This window comes from Macrobrachium nipponense, chromosome 46 (assembly GCF_015104395.2).
Source record: "Macrobrachium nipponense isolate FS-2020 chromosome 46, ASM1510439v2, whole genome shotgun sequence".
Classification (NCBI taxonomy): Eukaryota; Metazoa; Arthropoda; class Malacostraca; order Decapoda; family Palaemonidae; genus Macrobrachium; species Macrobrachium nipponense.
In genome coordinates, this window is record NC_061106.1 from 8,344,088 (window position 1) to 8,360,885 (window position 16,798).

Consider the following 16,798-nt stretch of genomic DNA (forward strand, 5'->3'; position numbering starts at 1 on the left):
ATAAAAGAGAAGGAATATTACTATATAAATTATATATATATATATATATATATATGTGTGTGGTGTGTGTGTGTGTGTTTGTGTGTATGTATGTATGCATGTTTTATGTACATACATATATACATACACTCACACATGCACCACACACAAACACACCACACACACACACAACACACACACACACACACACCAGATATATATATATATATAGTATATATATATTAATACTCATATCTATATATATATATATATATATATATATATAATCTTCATAACACAAAGATGATATATGTCAAATTTTGTCTTCCACCTGGCCTCTTCAAGAGCTTTATTATAACTAAACAGAATAAGTTCATACATAAGAATCATATAAATTTTTTTCACTGGAAACTGGAAAAGTAATTAACAGAATAGTTGTCAAAGTTAAAATTAGGTTATTTAGATCATAAACAAATGGTCAAATTAGCAATTAAAAAACTTAACCCTTGGGTCATTTAAAACCGTTCTCTGAATTTTTTCTATTGGAAAACTATGAAGGAATAGAGGGTCTAATTTATATATGCCCTTACTAATATTGAAGTTTTGTTTGATAATACTTATGCAAGCTGTTTCTAACAAAATTCTTGTCATCATATCTTTTTCTTTGAGTAATATATCTGATTTGTTTCAAAGAATAGGACAGCCACAGTTTTGCACATGTAGATTAACAGCATTCTTCGGAGAATTTGTTCATACACAATTTCTATCTTGGGAAATTCTCTTATTAATATCTTTTCTGGTTTGTCCCAGGTAGAATTTGCCACATTCACAGGGCATTTTGTGAACCACACCTTCTTCTTGTTTGGGACTGTTGTAAATAACTGTCTATCCTATTCTGTTGGAGTAAGAAAAGATTGCTTTAAAGTTTAATATTCTTAAACGATAAACAATATCACTGAACGGAAAGGTAGAACCAAAGTATTACTTTGTTTAGCTAGGAATAAACATTTCTCTATCTATAGTTATAATGAAGCTTTATAAGAGGCCTGGTGGACGGCGAGGTTATCGAGCTAATAGTGTTTTACTGTGTGTGTGCATATTAAGAGAGAGAGGCATATAAAAACATAAGATAAATTTGTGTTCATATACACATATGATAATTACTTTTATACAACAAAAATAAGTTGTAATGTTATCATTTTTCATATATATATATATATATATATATATATATATATATATATATATATATATATATTATATATCATATATATGTGTGTGTGTGTGTGTGTGTGTTGTGTGCGCGTGCACGTGTGTTTGCGTGTGTTTATATGACTATGAAATATATTGTTAAAACAAAATTCCATCTAATCAAAGGAGCCCATAAAAACACCAAAATGTAGAAAGTAAAGACTATATTTCAGAGACCAAACTGTCTCTCTCTCTTTAGGTAATTGATGAATGAGAAAAGTTACAGAAAAAGCAGTATTTAAGGTACCCTGGTTGACAATATCTCTTTAATCTTCTTAATCACTGGCTGGAGGAAGATTTTATCTATAATATTTGCATCCCACACACCCCTTGCAATATTCATTGCTTTTCTTCCTTTAATCAAAGCTGATTCTACCATCTGTCTTTTGAACTGACAATTGCTGATTTCAATTATATATGATAAATTTCAGTTTATTCTGTGTTTGAAAATAGCTGAGCTCTACTGTCTATACCTAACTGACCATTTATGTTGTGGGGAAGTGATTTTCCTGTAAAGCCGATGTAAAATTGATAGCAGTCAAGGCAAGGGATTTCATATACTCCTGTGTCTTTGGGGATTGGCTTTTGTTGGATGTTAAGCAAAAGGGTTAGAGTTTCTGAGTGACTGTGTCAATATCTTAATCTTGTCCAGGTGTGAGATTTTAATTTTTATTTTTCTGTTAGGCATCTCTCTGATCTTGTTTTGAGGGGGGAGGTAGATGACTGTTTGTTCTGTGAAATGCTTTTATCAATTATATGGTCAGGGTACTTTAAAGATGACAGCTGCTTATTTATTAGTTCAATTACCTTTTCCAGGAAATCTGGGGAACAAATCCGTAAGGCTCTTATGAATAAATTGCTGGGAACCCCAATTTTGATAGAAGTGTCAGGATAACTAAAATATTGAATGCATAAAAGTGAAAATGTTGGTTTTCTATATGGTAAATTTGTATTCTGTCTTGTCTCTAATTATCAAAACATCAAGAAAAAGAATTTTGTCGTCTGCTTCCCATTCAACTTTAAATTTGATGTGGGGCACTAATACATTTAATTTTGAACAGCGACTGGTCACCCACTAATTCGCGAAAGTTCGCAGGTCACGATTACTTGTCCCTCCTTGCCTTCTACCTGACCTCTTTCAGCCTTCTCTGCCCTGCCACACACACCTGCATGACCGTTGGCCATCTTAAACCTCTTGACCCATGATAGCCTCCATTGTACCCCATTTTCCGCACCTCTCTGCCGGCGTCCAATGACCACTTTCAGGCAAATAACAAGGATTGGCAGTGGAGATGAATGTTGGCTTGAACTAGATGTCACCGGCTCCTCCTTCTGACCTAGCCTACTAAATTGCACTTTGGCCTAGCTAGTACCCATGGTAGTATACCCTGTCCAAGAAGTGGTGTCAGCCCTACGACTCAGCCTGCTGCTATCTTCAACCTTCATCTCAGCGCTGACCCAGTTAGTCTCTTCCTGAACCTGCTATCCCACATCCCAGACTCTGCCCAGATGTCCGTCTTGAACACTTTGCCCCGAGCCCTTAGAAGTTCCTATACGACAGTTCTGGAAGAGAAGTGTTTGACTATCCTTAGTGTAGCCTGCTACTGACCTATGTCTTTCCGCCGACACCCTGGACCTGACTATACCCGTCCTGTCCATGGACTAAGGCAACTGAAATTGGAAGTTGTCCTGTTGGCCTTTCACCTCCTTCACCATTCATAGCACTCATTCCCTTTTTCAACTGTTTTCTCCTATTCCCTTTCCTTAAACGTTCCCATCTCCATCTGAGATTTGTGTGAGCATTAATAATTATGAAATTGTTTTAGACAAGTGATATTCAATTATGCTAACAACCCACAATATGCACATGAAATAAAGCGATATAAAATTTGAGTAATTCACATGCTTTTGCATTAAGCTAATTCTAACTCATCATTGGACTTATGTGTCAGCTCTGACTGCTTTGCAGATCCGTGTAGCATGCCCGTTATGTGCCGTCTCCCGTAGTGCAACAGTGCCACTCAACATATTCTGCCAGTGCTAATCTTGTGTTGAAGCCCAGGATACCAGCGAGGGCAAAGGCTCGCTTACAGTGCTCCACTGCATAGTGTTATTCAATGTAGTAGTTTCAAGTTCTAGAACCTCATTTAAGTGTTCTTGCAACTTGGTAACACATTTGTCATTGCTATTGTACATAGCAGAGTCAGTCCTGAGAGTGCCATGGAGTAGACTAGTGCTCCTGTGTCATATCTTCTGATTTACCATATAGAAATAATAATTCATTTGTGGACAACTTACGTTTACCTTCAGGCCTTGAAGTAAACTAGTATTTCTATAAAAGGTATCTACATTTTCTGTTCGTAGCCCTGCGTGTCTCCCTAAGTCAGATATTTTTAGTAGATTCAAAATTTTTATTACTCAGATATTTTTTCAAAGCCCGGCAGGCAGACTCTGACTATATATACATATCTATCTATCTATCTATCTATCTATCTATATATATCTATATATATATATATATATAATATATATATATATATGTGTGTGTGTGTGTGTGTGTGTGTGTGTGTGTGTATGCTATTAACCAACTTCTATGAAAGTTTTAAATAATGAAAGTCATCTAAACTTTCTTCCTTTTAGTATAACTTACTCACGACTAACAAAATACATCTACTCTAAATGAAAAACATATCCATATATTAAAGCATCACGCTGAGGACAAAAGTCATCACAACATCCATCTCGTACAATAAGGCTTATTTATTTCATCTTACAATGAACGATTACTTTAAGAAAACTACTTCTGTAAGCTGTCTGCGCACAAGCAGCGATAGAGCAGAAGGCGCATTATGCAATGTCAGCAAAGCAAATGTCGTCCTTTTCACGTGCTCTAAGCAAGGAGGCTGACATCCTATGATCTCCGCAAGCCACCCCGGAGTGAAGACATTAGACTTCTATGATCGACTTCGAAACGTTTAACGACTCATTATCCGTCCAGACTAAATTAACACCTCCGATAATTAGCATGCAAGAAGCGAACGCAGGGGCTAAAAATTGTTGTTAATTGGCCCATAATCCAGGCCGTTATGCTGATAGCAGAGCCGTTTCCTGCAGCCTCAAACTTGCAAGATGGTCCCTGAGATTAAAAAACGAAAAAAGAACGGGAGGATGAAAGAAAGTGGAATGACTCTGACCCCCGTCAAACAACAAGCTGTAGAAGAAGAAGAAGAAGAAGAAGAAGAAGAAGAAGAAGAAGAAGAAGAAGAAGAAGAAGAAGAAGAAGGGAGTAGGGGATAAAGAAGACAGTTTACTCAAGTGCAGAATTCCTCCCAGTTGTCACCTGAGGGTAGAGACAACTCCTGTAGAAGTTATCCAGTTATCCAGGGAAATAGGATTGACATCTGGTATTTCTTTATTTCTTTGATAGACGCCGCCTAAGAACCAGGATTGTTCATTTATAAACGTGGACAGTAATTAGACAGCGGAACATTGAAGGCATCCTCTGCCTGAAGCAAGTGGTCCAGGTGATGGAAGTGGTGTGACGATGTGATATCTTGAGCTTCGACGCTCTCATTTTATTCCATTTTCCAAACTATTCCTAAGACACAGTAGAATTATTTCTTCTATCCATCAATCTGTCTTATTTCATGAATGTGAAAGTTGAGTCATACATTTGTTCCATCAAGATCTTCGGCTCTTCCAAAGGAGGAAAGTTTCATTCCTCATCAGATATGACGGAAAAGACTCACTATAAAAGTATTTAAACATCGAAACTTGTTTCATTAAAATGTTAATTAAATAAGCCTCCATGGCACCACCCCGGTTGAAGACCGCGTCTATTTGGGCTTATATACTCCTAAATATTTCGAGGCATCGACTTTATTCCCAAACAGGAAAATCTTTAAGATTCAACAATTCATCAGTAATTCCCTCCAAATATCCCTACGCAGTTTATTTTTGGAAGACTTAATCTCTTCATTCCTCGGTGGGACTTGGCGACATTGCCTTATTCGGGGCTGCCTCCCGCTCTCTATTCTGGGGCTAACTTATATGTAAATATCGCCACCATTTCTGTTCTCGCTACGCCGCTCTGCGCCAAATTAAGAATTCAAATTGCCTCGTCAACCTCTAAAAGTTTTAATGGGAGATTGACTTTATGGTTGCCCAGGCCAATTTAATGTGAAAGTTGTTGTTTTTAATATAAAATGACTTGGGAAGAAGACTTCTGATAAACAATAATGAGTTTGGCAAAACTTCTGAGGTCATAATCGTCAGAATATATTACTGCGACGTCGGAGCAAAATCAGAGCAAGAATTATGAACCAAATTATATTGCAAAGGCAATAACTACGAGGCAAGATAAACTATGCCAGTATAGCCGGCGGGCGTGAACATCCAGATACACAGTAACATGAAAGAGAAAATTTTTTATTTTTTTGATGGTGAGTAAAACAGAACAAACGATAATGAAAGATTTCCCATCTTTTTGGTATTTTCATAAGTAATAATTCCAAGTATTATTGCTGCAGTGACTAATCAAGTTCATCGATTGCAAACAGACAGATAAACAGAACATAATTCATTCTCCGACTCATGCAATACTTTCACACAGCAAATTCTTACATAATGTAAGCACGTGTAATAACTGTATTTGGAACGTCACTTAAAGAGTGTCTCTGTTAGGAAGGTAAAAAATAAGAGTTAAATTGGCAATGAGAACCTTCTTATGTTTCAAAAAAGTCCACAAACTTCCATATTAAAGAAAACTTAGCAAGAGCGTTATTTGAATCCCACATTGTTGTTTCATTTGGGCTTCAGGCAGTGTTGCTGACTTTTTTTATTATGATTATCTGATTGATGGATTCTAAACGTTATTCAATTCTTATCACAGTAACGTACGTATATCTTGACAAGGCTCAAACTTTTAAGTGAAATTCAAGGACAACAGTGGTACTGAAATAAAAAAGAAATCTAATGAGCTATCTTAAGCTTCAAACATAATGTCCTGCCGGGTATCTAAGGCGCAGCATATTTGACAACGCGAATGTTACTCACCTAATCAAGTAATCAGTAGAGAACAACAGAATTTAAAAAAAAACGTGTATATAAATAAAAAATTGCAGAGCTTCACGGTATCATCATTAGGACGACATTGGTTAATTAATATCTGCGTAATACAGAGATGAAAGAACGTTTGCTTGCATTCATATACATCGAAAATAGTGATATGAATAACTATGCATGTTAAAAAACTGAGTGTGTATTTGAAATGTAAACTTGTTATTATTAGATAACTGCTGCTGGATATCAGTTTATTCATCTGTCTGTCTGTCTGTCTCTTTCGCTCTCTCTTTTTATATACACACATATGCACACATACGCACACTTATATAGTACTATATATATATATATATATATATATATATATATATACACACACAGACACACGCACACACACACACACACACACACACACACACACACACACACACACATATATATATATATATATATATATATATATATATATATATATATATATATATACACGATTATATACTCAGTAGTTAATGACTTTGTGAACAAGAGGCGGGGAGGGACCTGGGTAGGACTTGTGTGGGAACAGGAAGCCCTGGTGGCTTGGGCTGGGGTCACCCTGAGAATATCAAGGGCCGGCAGGTATACAAACACTTCTTAAGTCTGAGGTATAATTTCAACTCCAGCCCAGGTTTTTGTAACACTGGCAAAACTGTTGGTCATTACGGCCTATTATAAGACTAATTATTACTTACAACTCGCCCGTGGCAACACTTCATTCTCTGGCACCTAAATGAAGTCATCAACGGATCCACAAAAAGAAAGAAAAAAAGAAAGAAAAAAAATGCTAAGTGGGCTGCTCCGATATATACAAGCTTGTAGAATTGCATATGTGCACGCGCGAGCGCTCATGTGAATGTATATGTTCACGACACTGAGATCTCTCGTACGTGTCTGCAAGATTTTTCTACCAATGTCGTTGTCTGTCGTCCTACAAGCTACAACAAGAAATGCTGTGTAATAATAAGAGGAAGAGAAGGAAGAACACAAATGAACCAGGCTGAATCATTAATAACTGACAGAGCTAAACAACGACAGAGATTTCTGTTTCCTCCCTAGAGCTTTCAACATTATTCACTGCCATAACCTAATCATTGTCAGTTTAAATTCTTCATCAAATTCTGGGACAGAATAAGAAAGAACGTGAGACAGAGAGAGAGTAAGAGAGTAAGAGTGGGCAAAGGCAAGGACACCGCTGAGATTCAACTCTTTTCTCCAACTCTATGTGTGTGTGTGTGTCTGTATAGGGAGACGACGGGATAGTCGCTAAACGAGAGCAAAAAATCGGAAGAATATAGATTTATGAAAAAAATAAATGTGTAAATATTAGTACTTCTCATTTAATTCGATTAGTAACAAGTGATTTTCATCAAATAAGATATAGTATCTCACCTATTCTATTGTAGATATGTCGATGGTTCCGTGATTGTATTCCGCGATTTACAGTTGGTTGTTAAGGCCACCAAACACAATTCCTAACGATGTCATGAATTTACAATAAATTTAATGGGGAAAACAGGACATATCTATTACCGTTAGGTACAGATAAGAAAAAACGATTGACTCTCAGTTGGCGTCGGCTGGTGAGTAGCAGCTGGAATCAAACCTACGAGTACAAGCAAGTCATCTGCCATTGTAAAATTCTTGACATTTCGCAGAGAAATTTCAGTATATTATAAGGACACAATATGGATCCCTGTAAACGTTTAAAATTTTTCTTATAGTGAAGTTGACTTATGGCATAGACATAGGTACAATGAATTCATTATGCTTGATATATAAGATGTACTACAATAACAAACATCCTCCGCACTCTTATTCATCAGACACTGCTGTTATAGCTCGAACCACTCACAAGGCGGGTTGCTTCTGCAAACTGAGACGTTTTCTAGCGTCGGGTTTGATACTACTAATTTTTGGAGGTGTTTGATGTTGGCAACAAATAAAATGTGGAATAGTTTGCCAGTTACAGGTCTGGAATCCTCTGATCTCCGAATACTATTTAAGCGAAGAGCATAATATGTCTTCTTGCTCTTCTGACATCGCCTGAATTTCACGTGCATCGGTTTTTATTTTGTATTCCCCAATAAAGTTATTCTCCGGAAGGCTGATTTCCCTTTGGAAGCATTTTGGGTTTATATTCAAGTCTGTTGACTCTGTCCTTAAGGATTTCCAGCTAGAGATTTAAATGAACGAAAAAAGTAGATAAGTAAATTGATAAATATGAAGAGCGAATATTACTCATTGAAAATTTTTTCATCATTTCTAAAATCTTATAACTAAAACGATTCGTTAGGCAAGTCATCCTTTTTGAAAGTAGATATAATACCCTATCGCACACTTATATGCGAATAACATCTTCATTAAGATTTGATTACCTTTATCATTAGTTACTAACCTGCATATAATAGGAAATACCATATAACTTAATGACAAAGTTATAGTTTTCATCGCTTGCCAGAGAATTAGTTATGGTGATCACGACTCTCTCCCTCTCTCTTTATATATATATATATATATATATATAAGATATATATATATATATATATATAATATATTTATATGTATACACATATATACTAGCCTGGGTAATCTATGAATGACAACTGTAAATCTCTCTCTCTTCTCTCTCTCTCTCTCTCTCTCGTATTCTCTCCTCTCTCTCTCATTCCTGTTAACATAGTTGCTTCAGTTACATTGTCCAGCATTTTTGACATTGATTATTTCACTGCTTCTTGCCCCACATTTCCTATTGGGACTGAACTTCTACTTGAAGGCATTTGGAGTGTCACTCTTCTTCCCACTGACCTCGAAAACTATGCATAAGACACTAATATCTGTCGTTTCGGTTACTTTTACATTTCACTCCATTGTTTTACACATCCTCCTTTCCCCAGCTAATGGTCCGATTAATTGTTTTCACCATGACCTTCCCCAGTTCTATATCTACTTATTTATAAAATCTCATCGAACTTGTCCAAGAAATGTGGATTTATGTAGCATTCATACAAATAAACTAACAAACAGAAAATATGTATATGTATATATATATATATATATATATATATATATATATATATATATATATTATAATTAGATACTGTCCCTAAGTAGCGAATTTAATTGTTCTACTTGCAAGATACGATATAGTGTTTTACTTGACCGAAAGTCATATCATACTACAACTAGTATATCAGTGACTGCATTGTTGCAACTTTTACTCTTTCTGGATTCTCTAAGTTTGTCGAAAATTTCTCTTGACACCTTTAAGTAACCGTCTAATGTATCGTCATTTCTTGCGATAGGTAAGCTAAGAGGGAAGAATTTTGGACTTTTGATATCCTTTTAGATCGATGGACCCTGTGGTAAGAATACTACCACCTTAGGTCCTGCGTGTCGTAAAAGGCGAATAAAATGACAGTAAAAGGCTAAGCCCACCGCCAATAACTGTGGAACCTACTGCCGTGCAATCGTACTTTTAGTAAAAGGATAGGCCCGCTATCAATAACTGTGGTTGATGACAGCAAGGGCATGCAGTCGTAAAAACCCCCTTTGCCAAAGAAGAAACCATGCCTGATGATGCCTTTGATAGAAGGCAGTGGAGAAGGCGCACCAGGCAACCGACCCCTTTAATGAAGGGATAACGGTTGGAAAGAAAATTATATCGTTTTAGATCGATCTAATTTCATGTGAAACCAATCTGAAAAAAAATTATTCTTGAATAGACCCATCCATAGAATTTAGTGAAGTCATCAACTTAGCTATGCAATTGATCTCGTTTACGTGGCATTTTCTGCTACCCAAGCACTTTCTTTCTCTCTCTAGACCGCAAAACAGTGGAACTACTCATGCCATTTGTATGGATGCATACGTTGTTCGTAAGTGTTAAAAGGGACTGCAACACCCCAAGCCTACATTCGTAGCTATGTTTATATAAGCCTGCATGCATGTGCGGATGAATTTTATGTAGATGGTGCTTGAGTTGTCGATTTTCATTGATTTTTATCAAAAGGTTGCCTTAACTTTCTTTACTTCGTTTTCCCTTCTTCCCACAATGGTATGCCATTCAGTGGAAGTTTTTATAGGATATGATAATAATAATAATAATAATAATAATAATAATAATAATAATAATAATAATAATAAGATAATGGAATTTATACGACAGAATACAGCCGGTTCCATTCAAAACAGCTCACTGAAGAAAAATGAAATAAAACCGCAACAAACATTTTCGAATATCGAAATCCAAGTCATTATTTCTCAGAAATTGATATGGCGTTTGGGAAGATTAATATGATCAATCCCTGGCCGTCAATAGTATTTAGTTTTGATTCAGACTCGTAGTAAACAAAATATAAAAAAGAATACACCACACTGTACTATGAAAATTTATCAAAGTGTCCCCTTTTAAATCACCCATTTGTGAATACTATTTTTCTCTACGATTTAAGAGTCGTAGTACTACGCCACGAGCAAAGCGAGAGGAAGAGAGAGAGAGAGAGAGGGAGGGAGAGAGAGAGAGAGAGAGAGAGCGAGGGAGGGAGAGAGAGAGAGAGGGAGGAGAGAGAGAGAGGAAAGAAGGAAGAGACAATTTTTCACCAGAATGGCTCCGTTAATGGATCATCAATTTCTGCTCATGAGTATTAGTCATATCAGCGTGAAATACCTCTCCATAAAAGAGCCGAAAAATAGTCAATGTGGAAAGGATTTGTACAAGATTACGAATAACAAACATTGTTGGAATACTTTCCTCCAGTGAGTGATGGCCCACATACTCAACAGAATCCGCGATGTAATGCAATGGCATTTTTTGTTCGGTCACCGAAATAACAGGCTGGGATTTTTCGAAGGGCGTGTCCGAGCATTTCATTCACTTGCTCTCTCCCTCTCACTTTCTGAATTACTCACACGTCTGTTTTTTCCTCCCATGGTTATTATAATGGCTTTTTTTTTAAAGACGTCAACTGAATATGAACATTATATACCTTTTCAGTGATGAGGATGATGATACTGACAATAATTAGGTATCTATTTCCAAGGTGATGAATGAAGCGAGCACATAAATCATTAAATTCTCATATGATCAACTGAGTTGAATAATACAATGGATGCTATCTCCACTTGAATGAGGTGAGAACAGTTAAACATCCTACTAGTGAAAGTGTTTCTAATCTGGGAGAGAGAGAGAGAGAGAGAGAGAGAGAGAGAGACGAGAGAGAGAGAGAGAGAGAGAGAGAGAGAGAGACATTGGAAGAGAAGGAAAGGAATGAGGAGAACTGGGAAGGGATAGGAAGAGTGGGTGGGGGGAGGGGGTTGGGGGGGGGAAGGGGAGGAGCAGTGTTGATAGAGTCATTGCATATTCAAATGGGCTTCATTATGCTAAACTGTGAATTGCGTGCCGAGGTCCCTTGGTGTCTGTGGCGACCCTCTTTGTTCATCACACCTGCCACCTACGCCCACTCTTCACGCCCATGACCTGCTCCTCCTACCCACCCCCACCCCCCACTAACACCCATCCCAGCCCCGCAGTCCACTCCTCTCAGCCGTGATGTGGGTGATGGAGGAATCTCTGCAAACATTCTGACATTAACGCTGCCCCTCGAGCTCTTTTTTTTTTCTTTTTCTCTTGGGTTTCTTTCTTTCTTGCATGGACTGTCATTAACCCTTGCTAATTATTCCTTTCCGTAATAACTTATTATTCATTCTTTTTCAATGCTGTCTCTATATATGATATCTACTTTCCTATGAGTGAGGCTGATGATTCACCATTTAGGTATTCTTATTGTTTTTTGTTTTCATGTTCACCAAGTGTACCTAGTGACGTTATTTCATTCTTACAATAATGGCCGTGAAGTCTTATAACAAGGTTACATTTTTTTTGTCTCGTGAAAGAAAAAGCAAGGAAAGAAATGGAGGAAAGGAAAGCTGTTACGTAGGTTACATTATTACATTCCAGTTATGCTATATATAACTTATATTGAGCATACGCACAAGTAGAGATCTATGTTGTTTGTTCCTGCATAACTGCAAAAACAATTTAACAATACATTCACTACGTAAACCACATGAAAACAAGGTACAAATAAAAAACGAGGTTCCTATCACACCAGGCAGGTGGTTTACACTCTAATTAACCAGAAAGTTATATATATATATATATATATATATATATATATATATATATATATATATATATATATATATATATATATATATATATAAAGATATATATAATATATATATATATATATATATATATATATATATATACATATATATATACGTATATATATATAATATAAGTATGTATATATATGTATACACGCACACACACAGATATATAATATATATATATATATATATATATATATATATATATATATATATACATACATATATAAAGTAGGTTTTAAACTACGGGTCTGATGTAATAGGAACCTTGTTTTATGTAGTTTTTGTAGTAGTGAAAGCAATACTACATTCTTGCTCGCGAAGGAGATTTATCGTATGTTGAATGATATCGTACGTTGGTCGAAAAACAAAATATTCTACATGTTGTCTACTACACCCAGATAAGACACAAGCGGTGTTCAGCTAATATATGTGGTATTAGAAGTCGTGAGTCATTATTATGAGGTTACGGGTGTATCAATGAAGTTCGGAAGACGTTGCTGCTTACAAAAGGTGTAGGAAAAAGCTCGTGTTTTCGGAGTAACTTCTAGATTCTGCGTTTATTGAAGTTAAATTTCGTGCTGAAGTTTCACAGCTCTGTGGCTTTGAAGTTAAATTTTACAACTTCATGTCGCTGAATGGGAAGCTTCATGATTTCTCCATATTAACATGCCACTCTCCTGTTTTTTAGGTGGCATTTGTTTTAAACATTGATGATATAAACAAAAATCACAATAACTCTGGAAAATCAATGGATTAAGAAAAGGTGTCTTAGAGTGGAAACTCGCAAACTCCCTAGAACCGTCAAAATATCGGCCTCAAATCAGCGCAAATAAATAAGTCCAAATTAGGCCAGAGACAGTAAGGAACCTAAGCATACACTAATGGAATAACGCAGCGTTACTGATCAGATGATAAAAGTGTCTAAAAGAAGGCTTTTATCAACTAAGGAAAATAGCTCTCACCAAGAAGTGCTTAAATATGAATGGAATAATAAAAATTGCATGTATAACCACTAGATTACACTTCTGCAATAATGTGTACACGTGATACCTAATTTCATTGCATTCTATTCAACGGGACTCCCACAATGTGTCTAATGCATGATTTCAAAAGGATAAGTTATCATTTTCCAAAGCAGATCTTCACTTAGTCAGTAGGTCTTCAGGTTATTTCTATTATAATAATAAAATTTTAAACACTTGATTTGAATATCATGTCGATTAACCAGTGCATAATCTCATTATAAATAATAAAGTGAAAGTATTTCAAACAACATAATAATTAAAAGAAACAACAAAGTACCTTATGAAAGGTTTTACCTCCTGTGAAATGAACGTTTTTGGGAGAGGCCCTCCCGTTTCGATGGGGCAACGAATACCTGATCACATCTAGTAGTCTAGTAGTAGTAGTGTTTTCCTACAACAGTCAACTAACAACTAGGTACATCAAATTCCTACTCTCGTCAGCATAAGCATCCTGAGTTTGAGGAAATGTCTTCATTATGCCCTCTTGCTCCTTTCTAGAATAGAACAACGTTTTCCACCGTCTTACTTCCACAAAGCAACGACAGAAGAAAAGAGAGAGAGAGAGAGAGAGAGAGAGAGAGAGAGAGAGAGAGAGAGAGAGATTTCGGTGATGTAATGCTTCTATACTTGTTTGGTCATTCTTTTCTATATATTATTTTGTTCTCTTTTCCCCTTTTCCTTTTTTTTTTGTCTGATGAGAAAGAGTATCGAAATTGCACTGAATGTTATTTTGCATTTTTTTTATTATCTCCTTGAAGAATATATGCGCATATTCATACATAAGCTAAGATCCACGCACACCATTTTATTCACCATTACTATTCATTTCTATATTTTCTAGTCATGAAAAAATGAATAGGTATACTCTCTTTTCATGAACTTTCTGCATAATTTCTGTGTGAGAGACACTGCTATAAACTACATCTTTTGACCCCCGATGGAGCAAGGGTGAAAAAGGAAAACACGAAAAGCGCAGATCGTCATCGAGGGATTCCAGGAAAACGAAATCTCGTAATAACGGCGAGGTTGGGGAAGTGGAGGAGGAGGAGGAGGAGGAGGAGGAGGAGGACCTTGTCATCCTCAACCCAAGATCTTGGAGGAGCGAAAAATAGTCCATGTTTTCACACCAGCAAACGCACCTTTTCTTGGGTGATATGTATCATTTGTTTGCTGGCTTCATGTTTAACAAGTTCAACATTTACATTAAGACAGAGGAGGCATCTTTTATTTTTCTTCATTTTTATTCTCCACCGTTGCTTTAAATGTACTCAGTAGACACACAGGCATGTTATACACGCCTTGACCAGTCACTTGGAAATGTAAGGTGGTTGAACTTTCCTTTAATGAACAGTGGAGCTAAGCGGCAAAAAAAAGAAAAAAGAAAAAAAGATCGAATGAAAAATAAAGAAACAAAAGTCTTGAGAGTAATATATGGCAGAAAAGAAAATTCTTTCTAATGTGCACAAGTAACACATCATTATTATAATGTTAATGAGAGAGAGAGAGAGGAGAGAGAGAGAGACGAGAGAGAGAGAGAGAGAGAGAGAGAGAGGATTACTAATAAACAAAAAAAAAAAATAATAATAATAATAATAAAATAATAATAATAATAATAATAATAATAATAATAATAATACAAAAAGGCAAAGTAACGAAAACTGAAGGGATAAAGCTACCAGATGGGAGCAATATCAAACACATAGATGAGACAGGATACAAATACCTGGGAATAATGGGAGGAGGGTATATAAAACACCAAGAGATGAAGGACACGATCAGGAAAGAATATATGCAGAGACTCAAGGCGATACTCAAGTCAAAACTCAACGCCGGAAATATGATAAAAGCCAATAAACACAGGGCAGTGTACAGTAATCAGATACAGCGCAAGAATAGTGGAATGGACGAAGGCAGAACTCCGCAGCATAGATCAGAAAACCAGGAAACATATGACAATACACAAAGCACTACACCCAAGAGCAAATACGGACAGACTATACATAACACGAAAGGAAGGAGGGAGAGGACTACTAAGTATAGAGGACTGCGTCAACATCGAAAACAGAGCACTGGGGGCAATATCTGAAAACCAGTGAAGACGAGTGGCCTAAAGACGTGCATGGGAAGAAGGACTAATAAAAGTAGACGAAGACCCAGAAATATACAGAGACAGGACAATGACAGACAGAACAGAGGACTGGCACAACAAAACAATGCACGGTCAATACATGAGACAGACTAAAGAACTAGCCAGCGATGACACATGCCAATGGCTACAGAGGGGAGAGCTAAAGAAGGAAACTAAAGGAATGATAACAGAGGCACAAGATCAGGCCCTAAGAACCAGATATGTTCAAAGAACGATAGACGGAAATAACATCTCTCCCATATGTAGGAAGTGCAATACGAAAAATGAAACCATAAACCACATAGCAAGCGAATGCCCGGCACTTGCACAGAACCAGTACAAAAAGAGGCATGATTCAGTGGCAAAAGCCCTCCACTGGAGCTTGTGCAAGAAACATCAGCTACCTTGCAGTAATAAGTGGTACGAGCACCAACCTGAGGGAGTGATAGAAAACGATCAGGCAAAGATCCTCTGGGACTATGGTATCAGAACGGATAGGGTGATACGTGCAAATAGACCAGACGTGACGTTGATTGACAAAGTCAAGAAGAAAGTATCACTCATTGATGTCGCAATACCATGGGACACCAGAGTTGAAGAGAAAGAGAGGGAAAAAATGGATGAGTATCAAGATCTGAAAATAGAAATAAGAAGGATATGGGATATGCCAGTGGAAATCGTACCCATAGTCATAGGAGCACTAGGCACGATCCCAAGATCCCTGAAAAGGAATCTAGAAAAACTAGACGCTGAAGTAGCTCCAGGACTCATGCAGAAGAGTGTGATCCTAGAAACGGCGCACATAGTAAGAAAAGTGATGGACTCCTAAGGAGGCAGGATGCAACCCGGAACCCCACACTATAAATACCACCCAGTCGAATTGGAGGACTGTGATAGAGCACAAAACAAAACAAAAAGTAATATTAATAATAATAATACCACCCACAAATGCACTCATGTTATACCATATAAATTGCCGAAATTTTAACTGTGATCAGAATATGAATCTGAATGAAGGAAAACTGCAGATTTCCCGTCCAAATCCCATCGCACTTTGACAATGAAACCTTGGGAAATTCTCTTAATTACCGACAATAGATCTAGACCCATTTGCAGCAAAAATCTGGGCGCTGGTTTTGAT